The sequence below is a fragment of the Anas platyrhynchos genome, chromosome 3 (genome assembly GCF_047663525.1).
Source record: "Anas platyrhynchos isolate ZD024472 breed Pekin duck chromosome 3, IASCAAS_PekinDuck_T2T, whole genome shotgun sequence".
Taxonomy (NCBI): Eukaryota; Metazoa; Chordata; class Aves; order Anseriformes; family Anatidae; genus Anas; species Anas platyrhynchos.
The window spans coordinates 39,052,884-39,063,573 of NC_092589.1; positions in this window are offsets into that span (position 1 = coordinate 39,052,884).

The window sequence follows — 10,690 nt, forward strand, 5'->3', positions numbered from 1 at the left end:
TAACTCCTGCGCACCACAAAGTTACTTGTGGGGGTTGCAGATTAGAAAAGCATGTTTAATTTTGCCTGGGATCAAACACATGACCATTCTGCAGCAGCAAGCAACACACCTCCGAGATGTCAACACGAGCAGCGCAGCTCTCTCAGCACCTGAATTAACGACACAATTCTTGAAGAAATGGGAAAGCGGAAACTTTTCACCACGTTATTTCCAGTGGAAATACTAGTTGTTGTGATCAACGCTCCTGTTGCAACATCGCCTTTATGGGTGTGCCTTCACAGAGCATCTCAGCTCCGCTCGCACACCTCCAGGCCAGCAGATGAAAAGCCTGCAGCGCACCCCAAGAGAAGGCAGCGGAGATGCGCTCAGGACGCGGGTCCGGAGCGGAGCGGAGCCGGCGAAGGGGTGGCGGCGGGGCCGGGCAGCCGCGGGAGGTGCCGCGGGGCCGGGCTGGCAGCGCCGCCGCACTCCCTCTGGCGGCCGCGGCGCGCTTATACCGGCACGGAGCCCCAGACCCAACCACCCCTCCCAACCTTGGGCTGGGAGAGGCTGGAGGCAATGAAGAACGAATATCTGACACCTGCTAGCATCAGAGGAAGAGTGTTGAGTGTAGCTACATTCACTTCTCCTTACCGTGACTCATTCCTAGCTCACCATGCCGCCATTTAGCCTCAGCCTGCTTTGGGTTTCCTGCAGTAATTTGATTTGCATGCTCTGGGTTTCTGATCAGATCCCATCCGCTGCAAGTGCTGTGTTGTCTTAGCGCCACACTGTAAGTAAAGACTGGAAAGCCTCCAGCCAACAGACACTCAAGAAAAAACTAAGATTTCTTTGCTGTTCATGCAGTTTTCTCGAGCTGCTTGAACAAAAGTTATTGGTGGCTATTTTTTAAATGAAAGAAGTAGTGAGAAAATAACTTTGTGGCATATTGGGCTAGCAGATTGTTCAGACATTGTACAGTGACAATAAAGCCTTTAGGATTCGTTGACTGACATATATAATGAATGTAGCTGTCAAACTTTTGTGCAGCAATTTTATTTTGCATTGACGAGCTATTTCACTGGGCAGGGTTTTGCATAAGAAGAATAATTCACGTTGTTGTGTTGCTGCTATTTACAGAGCACAGAGGACAGTGGAATCATTACAATATAAATATTAATATTCAAATTTCTTTTGGAATACATAATTTTGTATGCAACGTATACTACGCATACATCTTGGTACAGGGAAAGAGGCATTGTTCTGCAGAGAGAAGGGGGGCCTGGAGCTGCTGGGGTTTGTTGTTCATTCACTGATTCATTATGTGGCCTTTGAAAAGGCACTTAGTCATTCTGCAGTTTAATTTTTCTCTCTGTAGAAAGGGGAACAATGCATCAACACAAACTGTTCCATGGTTTTTGCACTCACTGTTATCTGTTGGAGTTGTTGAAGTCACAGAGACAGCTCAGGGTCAAGGGGCTTGTCTGAGCAGTCCTCATGCACAGGAAGCCCAGAGGCAGGAAACAGCTCTGCTCTTCTGAAATGTCCTCTTTTTCCTACCAAGGCAGTGGCAGGGTAAATTTGGACTACCTAGCACAGCAGTTGCTTGTGCCTGTTACCTTACTTTTGTTATGAACAATGACTTGCCATGGGCAGAATATACACTGAAATCACTAGCCTTGAAGAGAACAGAAAACAACCAAGCAGGCAAAGCAGAACATAGAGAAAAAAAGAAAAAGAGAAAGGAAAAAAAAAAGAGTATAAGCAAGGATGAATCTCACACTGCATTCACTATGCAGTCAAGCCTATAAGCAGGTTGTGTATCTAGGGGTAGGAAATCACAAAGACATCTCCTGTTCCCTGGAGGAAGGTAAGCAACTTCTGCAATTGCCTTCATAGACTATTATTAGAACCACACCGAGGCTGAAGTACCCTGTGCCCAAAGCCACATCATGCAAACTCTGTGTACATAAAAAGAAACACTCACAGGTCTGCAGTTAATAAAAATGTTGGGCCCATGCTCTGGTACCAGTGTCGTTTGAGAAAGCTGCTGAACAAGTGACGTTCTGGAAAGGACTTGCAAAGAACAAGCTTGGAAAAGGCACAATAATCCAGCTTGAGGGCTGAGGTCAGTAAGCACACATGATTATATTTATTTATTTATTTATTTTTAAGAGTGTGACTGTTTTTGTTTCTTACTTTACTTATTTATTCATTTCCCTTTTAAAGGGAAATATCAAGAAATTCGAGAGATGGGAACTTCATCTCTGCTCCCAAAATAACAGTACTTTTTTTTTGACCAGAGAAGCCAGTTTGGCAAAGGGTGTCAGAGCAGTTCACAGTCTGTTTATGTACTAAAGCTCTGTATACAACTAAGAAGGAAAACAGGCACTGTATGAAACTGTACCTCCAGTCCTCAAAATGAAGAAAGGAGCCAGAGCAGAGAGGAGAGAAGTGGGAAGGAGCCTTCTTACCCACCCCACAGCCCTGTAAGACTTCAACAGAAAGATAAAGGGTAGATTTGAGCAATTCAAGGCAGCTGGAAGAGAACTGATGCTCGTGGGTTGCCGTCTTCACTATTTAAGATGAAGTTAACAACTGCACAAGGTGCACGCATGCAGGGATGTTCCTGCTTGCTATGAGCTGACAGTTTCTTAAAAGTGACGTTTGTGGTTGGAGTTGGTTTTCTGACAGGCAGTGCTGCCTCCCCTCCTGACTGTTATGGTGCTCAGCTTTTCCCGGTGTCTACAACAGAGAATGGCACATTCCCGGGCTTTGCCAAATCTTTAGCACTAAGAATTGGATTCCAAACAGTTCAGCATCTGCTTTAGCCAAAACAGCTCAGCCATTTCCAGGAATATTATTATGGGAAAATATATTGCTTGGCACACGTTAAATAAATCCAGACAACCTTTTATATGAGGATCTCTAGCTTCAGAAGGGAAATTTTGAAATCTGGCAGAGAGGAGGCCTTTGTGGCAGAAATGTGTCTATCCATGTTAAAATCTACCCACATTTGGCCAGATTGCGGAACAAGTTAAAACTGCAGGCAAGGGCTGAGTAAAGGCATTTGAAAACAGCAGTTATCTGTTATGTCTGCTGTGGGCAAGAAGACCCTTACCTCCTGCACAGCTGCAGGAACATGGCTTGATCGGAGCTGTGGAGGAGGAAGGACACAGACCCATCATATCAAGAGGGACAATTAAAGACCAAGGAGCTTGGGAGCAAGAAAGAGACACGGCCCGATGCCTTGTCAAGAGGAACAGCTGGCAGAGAAGACACCAAAAGAGAGAGAGGTTTCTTCGTTACACAGCCCAGGTTCGACCTCAGCATCATGAGCAGCAAACAGGCAAGGGGCCGCTGCAGGAAACAAGCTGTGACCACATAAGTCAAGACACTTGTAATACTTATGTACACAGCTGGGAGAATTAATGTCAGGCAGAAAATTTAATTGGTGGCACCTCCTAATTTTGAAGGCTTGAATGTGCAACCTCAGTAAAACTCTGTAAATGGGGATTGCATGCAGTATAGCAAGACTTCCTGGAGGAAGCACAAACATAGTCCCTAATTCTGCAAAATTTCATTCACTGAAAGCCTTGCACTCAGCATCTCACTGACATTGCTACAAAACCAAGGCCATCCTCTTTAAAAGCACAGACAACAGCATCTGTTCAAAGTGATGCAGTTGTGACTGCAGTAGTTCATTATTCAGACACCTCTTCCTGTATCATGGAAATACAATTTGAGGAGCGGCAGATAAATGCTCTTGCGTGTAGAAGGAAAATATCAGTACTTAAACTATATCTATAGTCTGAACTGACTGCTGGTCTATGAGAAGGTATGCTTGCAAGGCCCCCATTCATCTCATACAAACAGGGGTTAAGAGGATTTGAGGATTTACAATGAAAGTACTCGACCATTTGGTAACATTGGAGCATTTCACTAGTTCTTCAGTCTTGGCTCCTGGAAAAAGGACAAAGACAATTCACCTCCATCTGAATAGGTGTGTTAAATAGACTTTATCTAGACCACGCTGTTCCTTCATCACCGCCCCCAGGGAACTGCAGCCCCGGGCAATGGTTTCAAGGCAAACAAAAAGATACCTGCAAGAAACATGAAGCAGCCACAAGATGAAACAATCGCACCTTTCACAGAAGGGTGTCTTTTCCATAGTCCAGCAGACCATAGGGTCCTTCCTGTGGGACCTTAGAAGTCATTTTGCTTGTACAGAGAGCTGGCACATTAGCGTCATGCTAGAGGACAGGTTCAGTTCCTTAACTGCTTCTGGGAAAAAGATTACCATCCCTTTAACCAAAAAAAAAAAAGTCAGGAGTAGCTACGAAGGAGGAATCAAAGGAAAAGTTAACATACCTCAAGCCCTGTCTCCAGGATACATCCACTGTTCCCTTTTCTCATCCCCAAAGCATCAGCAACTTCAATCCCCTGATGCATAAACATACTGGAGGTGCAGCACTTGGTGAAAGCCAGGCACTGAGCAGGCAGGCTCAGCAGCTGCTGTTCCTGTGGGAGAGCAGAGCCATTCCTCCTGCAGAAGGCCAGGACTCCATGCCGTCTGCAAAAGACACTTCACAAACATTTTTGCTTTGCAATATTCCTACTTGGTTAACAATTTACCCTAAGCAACCAAGCAGAGAATAAAGGCAAGGAATAGGAAAGTTCTCTTTCCAGGTATTTGTTTCAATAAGGAGAAGGGGCTAGATGAGGAGCCAGTGAGAGGGAGAAACTTCACACCCTAAAGTGCTGCAGTGAAGCCTTCCCAGGAGCACGAACCAAGTTTGTGTTTCACAAAAGCAGGAAAGGCCAGAACTAAGGAGTCAACCTTAGGTCCAATATGTGGACCTTGTGTTATGTTTTTCATTAGCAGAACCCAGATGCTTTACTCTGTCATTCTTACAAATGCAGAGGAAGACTGAGGCATAGAAAGCACTGTTGATAGATTTCCAATGGTCAACTGAAGAGCTATGATCACAGTTAAGACCTGTCCTAGCCCCAGGCCTGGGGAGACTGCAAAACCCTTTTTTCGTTTTCTACCTCTGAAAACTGTCTACATGGTTAAGGCAATGTGGCTAGACATTTTTCAGCAGATTTTAAGAAAGTGACATGTTTGTTATTTACATGTTTTTGCCCATGAGACAACTTTGATATGCTTTGTGAAACATGTGCTCTTACAGAAATCTGAGGAGGAAAATCACATAGCCAAGCATTCGGTGAAACATCTTTCTGTTTGCAGCAGGCAACTTTAACAAGATGGTTTTAATGGGATGAGGATTTAGTAGATATTTTTACATGCTGGCAGCAGTTTTTGCTAGACAGAATTTTATTATATCATTCATTGTATAGATTGATAATCTACTAGAATAAATCATTTGAGGCTCAGCAAAGACTGTTCTGATGGTACAGAAGTCCTGTGGTTTCCCAGATGCAATTTGGGGAGACGATGGCATGAGGTCAAGCCAGTCCTGAGCAAAAGGTCTCCCCAGCACTTAATTCTTCTGGGTCACATACACCTCCCCACGTGGCTGTTTGAAGAACAGCTTTAGCTTTACCGTGCTTCCACAGAGGATTGCACAGAATGACCATGCTCTCATTCCCTTTTGATTTAAGAGTTGCATAAGCACATAAGTGATTCCACGTTCAATAACTAAAATTAAAATTCCCTCTGCCCGTCGTCTCCTGCAGGAATGTGACTATTCTGCTTGAGAAACCACATCCTGTTCTGCATGATATTCAGATGGCTTTCTGTCAAAAGACAGAACCCAAGTTCAACAACCTTCCAGGACTGCTGCTGATCTCTTGGAGTCCACAGCAAACATTTCTGTGCAGTCCCGACAGCTGGGTCAGATCTGACGAGCTATAGAATTTCACATCAACCAGGACTGACTTTTAACCAGAGCAGATGCAAGGGTGTGTTTATGGGCCAGATAGACTCAGGATCCCCTAGGAAAAAGATTTTCTTTTTCATACTCAGAACTTCTGTCCAGATGTACAAGGATTGTCCATGTATGCTTCTGTATGTACAGCAGGGGTTGGAACCATCATGCAGTAAATCCACTCAGGCTTATGAGCCAGCTGGGAATCCAATGCACACACCACGGTGCATATATTCTGCTTCTACAGAGGATATTGTAACTCTTCTGGAAAGTCTTACTCCACACACAGTTCAAGGCTGCATGGCAACTTTGCGTAAGTCTGATCCTCAGGGAAAGCGAGGCTTACTGAGCAGGTAACAATTCCCACACAAGTAATCAAGAACCTCCCAAAGCATCAGATAATCCACACAGCACCTGGACCATACTCCTAAATCAGGCAAGAGAGATTTGGCATTTCTTGGACGAGGTCCTGTACTTGCAAACTCAAATAGGTATTAGTACAAATAGTAGCAAACCGGAGTACATTAGCTGACTTGACAGCTTGAGATACTTTCAAAAAAGTTTTCCCTCCTACTCCCATGCCTTAGCATGTAAGAAAATCAGAGTGAAGTGCCCGACTTCTGCCTTTGGCCAGCTGGTTTGCACAGACCTGATGCTTTGCAGCTGAGCACCTCCACAAGCGCAGTCAGTTGGCAGGGACAGGCAGGCAGGGTGGGCAGTCATGTTGGCACCACAACGATGGATCCCTGGGCCCCACCACACTTCACTTAGAGGGCGTATCATGGATATTTTGACTTGAAGGTGATCTTCCTCCCACCTGATGAGGCCAGCAACAGACTGAGGGTCAGGCTCACTTCCCAAGAGTGTGTAAACATCTGCCAGGAATGAGGTAAATGGGGTTTTGCTGTAGAAAAGGAGTCTGACTTTGAGGTCTGCCCTAGCTATCAGTAGGAGAGCTTTCGATGCACAGGCTGCAGCATCACTTCACAAGCAGCTTCAGTCAAACATGTCTATTTATGGTGGCACGTTAAAGGTGCTATGACTCAGGTGCCAGAAGAGGGATCTCTAATAATACCTTCCAACTATATGTAATATGTAAATATAATCTGTGGGCAGGAAATGAATGAAATAATAAGGCGTTTATTATAATTATTTTAAAGGAACTTTTAAAATATTTAAGTACTTAAAATTTATTTACAGGATGCCAAAAGCTACTGGGAAGAGAGCTGGCGCTGGGTAACATTTTTCCCTAGGTTTCTTACTGGCCACCTGGCAACATGAGGTAAACTCTATTTTTCTGCCTCAGTTTCTTTATTTTTACAGCTACACCAGGCAATACTTGGCTGCTTAATAAACTGACTTGACTTGATGGAAAGGAATTTACAAAACCTGCTGTAACTTATAACAATATAATACAGGGATGTTTAAACTGTGGTTTCTCCTGACAAAGCAGACAAATTTCTAGTTTGGTGTTTATAGCGCATTAACCTGCATGGAAAAATGCTGGAGTGACAGCAGAGAAGTGCAACTCTGCACCAGCACACGTGGCCCCAGACATGAGCAGGGCTGAGCAGAGAGCCAGGAGCACCGTGGGCACTCCCTGACCCCTGCATGCCCTCAGGAGAAGGTCTGGGGTGACAACAGCCATTGCATGGCTTGGGTATCTGCTCGGCTGAGAGCAATGCCCATGCCCATCACTGGCCAAGCCAAAGCTCCTTGGGGACATCCCGCTCTCCTCTCCCCTGCTCTTGCCTGTGAGCAAGCAACATAGGACAGCAAACACCAGAAAATCCATCCGAAACAGCCACAGCATGGCTGCTTAACAGAAGGGGAATTCCCAATAATGGAGCAGAGGACATTCAGGGGTGTTGGAGGGTGGTCTCTTTTAAGAAGGGTTTGAAACTAAGGGATGTTTTTGGACAGTGACTCATGGTGCCCAGTGCACAGCTGGAGTAGGACTGCACGTACAATTACAGTTATTAAATTCAGTCATCTATAAACAACTGCCACTTCAAAGTAGGATCTCAGAAACCACACTTATTTCCCGTTCAAACTGTAGAAGAAAAATGTGGTATTTTTTTGATGCCAGCATGCAGCAGTGTTTGCAACAGCTGTACATGTTCAACTGAAAGGGAAATGATGTTTTCTGAAAATTTTCACCTCTGATACTAAAAATATGACCAGCACAAGAAGATCCATCAGCCATGAGATATATGCATTACAGAGACAACTTTCAGGCCCTTGCTCTCAGGGCAAGCTTTGGACCACTGATGTAGTCATACACCAGCGCACCATCTAGCAAAACCCAGAGTCACCTGCCCCCTCCTTTCTCAGTTAAGGAGAGAACAAAACTCACTGATAGAACTATAACTTTCTAAAGAACAAAATAGCTGGGGAAATTAAAGTATGTGAGCAAAACATCTGTTGAGGTAAATTCTCAAATGGAACCAAGAGAACCTTTGACAGCAGCTGTGGCTTCAAATTCCTAAAACAAAGAGAAGCAAAGTGAAGCAGTCTCGTACCTGGCTCCTTTCCAGACATGCATCTGGATAACTCCTTGGAGGGGGCTGGCACGAAAGCTTCAGTGCAGGTTTTCCACTCAGAGGCCTTCCAGCAGGCACACTGCTGAGAAAAATGTCCTGTACCTACCTCGTGGACTGGACAGAGTCATCAACCAAGAAGAGGCATCAAGTGAGAGGCTTAAGAAACAATCTGACACAACGTGCTTGGGCCTGCTAAGCTTAGGTGTTTCTTGTCCAGTTGGCAACTGCACCTACACTTTGGGTTTTAGCATTTCTAAATAGTTGGTCAAACTGAGATAGGGCAGGGAGGAATAGTTTGAAATAACAGTTGTGCCTCTATCATGCTCTCCAGGTTGCTCTATGTAAAAAAGATCTCATTTGGAAGGCTTACTACTATTTCTACTAGCTTAAAAACCTGGCTAGGTACACCAGCTACTGAGCTGGACCTTTTACCCCATTAAATTATTTCAGGATCTGGTTTTGTTTTGTTGGAGTAACACAAAACAGGTAAACAAAATTTGAAACTTTGAGAAATGCTATTCCGAGGTAGTCACAGGAGGTTTTACAGTGAGTCTCTGAACATTTTGGCAACAGATTGATTTTGATGGAGCAATACGCTCTGCACTCATTTAGCAGTCCCCTGTTTCTGTTTGGATTTCTCAAAGTCGTTTGGGCTTGTGGGGATTTGAATTCTCTCTGGGTTCTGAGGGGAGGGAAAAAAAGAAAAAAAAAGCACTTTTCTCAGCATTGAGCTCATAGCTCATTTAGCCACCATAACAGGGACAACAGCATTCCTACAACAGCATTACATCTCTGCTTATTTCCACACCTAGTAGAAATCTTTCTCCTCTGCATCAAATCACTCAGCGTATCTTAAAGTATAAAGTATATTTTAGGTAAACCACCCAGGTTCTGCCCTTCAAGTTATCAAGACTGAAGATAAATATAATTTTTATGTGATGAATTCAGTATTTTCAGGTCTTGCTGGCTTCAGGAGAGACTTTAAAATTTGAAAATAATGCAAATTGCTGTAAAAATAAAAATAAAACTTAAAACTGTGAAGTCTGAAAAAAAAACCACAGTCGTGGGGGTTTGTGTATGTAGAAGCAATCAAGGTTAGATCAGTCTGACTTCCTTCATTATCGCAGATCTCAAAATTTCAACATAAAGACGGCAAATATTTAGACTGTTATCTCTAGTAACTGTGATAATAAAAATGATTTGGTTAATTCATTTTTTTCCTTTGTATTTTACTATGCAAGTCACTGTGATACATTAGTTTTAATATGTTTCTTTACAGATTAAACTTTTCAAGTGTTGCCATTAAGAGATATTATTGTTTCACATGATAAATAGGATTTAGAAACAGTAAATTTCATCACAAATGAGAAGTCTCATTACAAATGTGGGTATGTCGCAATTTACAGTGCAAAGCACTAATGTAACAGCTGCTAATTTATAGTTTAAAAACACAGTATCGGAAAATTTTCTCTTATGTATCCATTTAACGTTTTTAGGCAAAGTAAATTCTATGTAGAGCTTAACTAAACAGATGTAAAACAAATCCCAGCAAGCATCACCACCAGAACAGCAAGTCTAGCCAGTTTAAATTTCAGCAGATCACGATATGAAAAAAATAAATGAGTGAATTACTTACACTGTCTGTCTCCACAGCATCTTCAAAAAAGTTCATTTTTAAATACATCTACATTTTTAGTCATAATTATACACATAAAGCACAGACAAGAGACATGCAAGGCCTCGTTCACAGGATAGCATGTGGGTGAGCTGCCATGGTGAATGTCTTCGTGACCTGTGGTAATCATCTTTATGAGGCCAACAGGCCTTTCTGTCACACAAGCAATTGCTGGGATCTCGATCAAAACTCCTTGGGGTATGTTCTGAGGGAGGCACTTACACAAATCACAAGTACCTAAAACATCAGGCACGGCATTACTAGCTGGGCAAGGGAAGGGATTGTCCTGCTCTGCTCTGCACTGGCGCGGCCTCACCTTGAGTACTGTGTGCAGTTCGGGGCTCCACACTATCAAAGGACATAGAACTGTTAGAAAGTGTCCAGAAGAGGGCTACAAAGATGGAGGGGTCTGGAGGGGAAGACGCGTGAGGAGCAGCTGAGGCCCCTTGGTTTGTTCAGCCCTGAGCAGAGCAGGCCGAGGGGAGGCCTGATGGCGGCCTGCAGCTCCCTCACGAGGGGAGCGGAGGGGCAGGCGCTGAGCTCTGCTCTCTGGGGACAGCGACAGGACCCGAGGGAACGGCATGGAGCTGGGACAGGGGAGG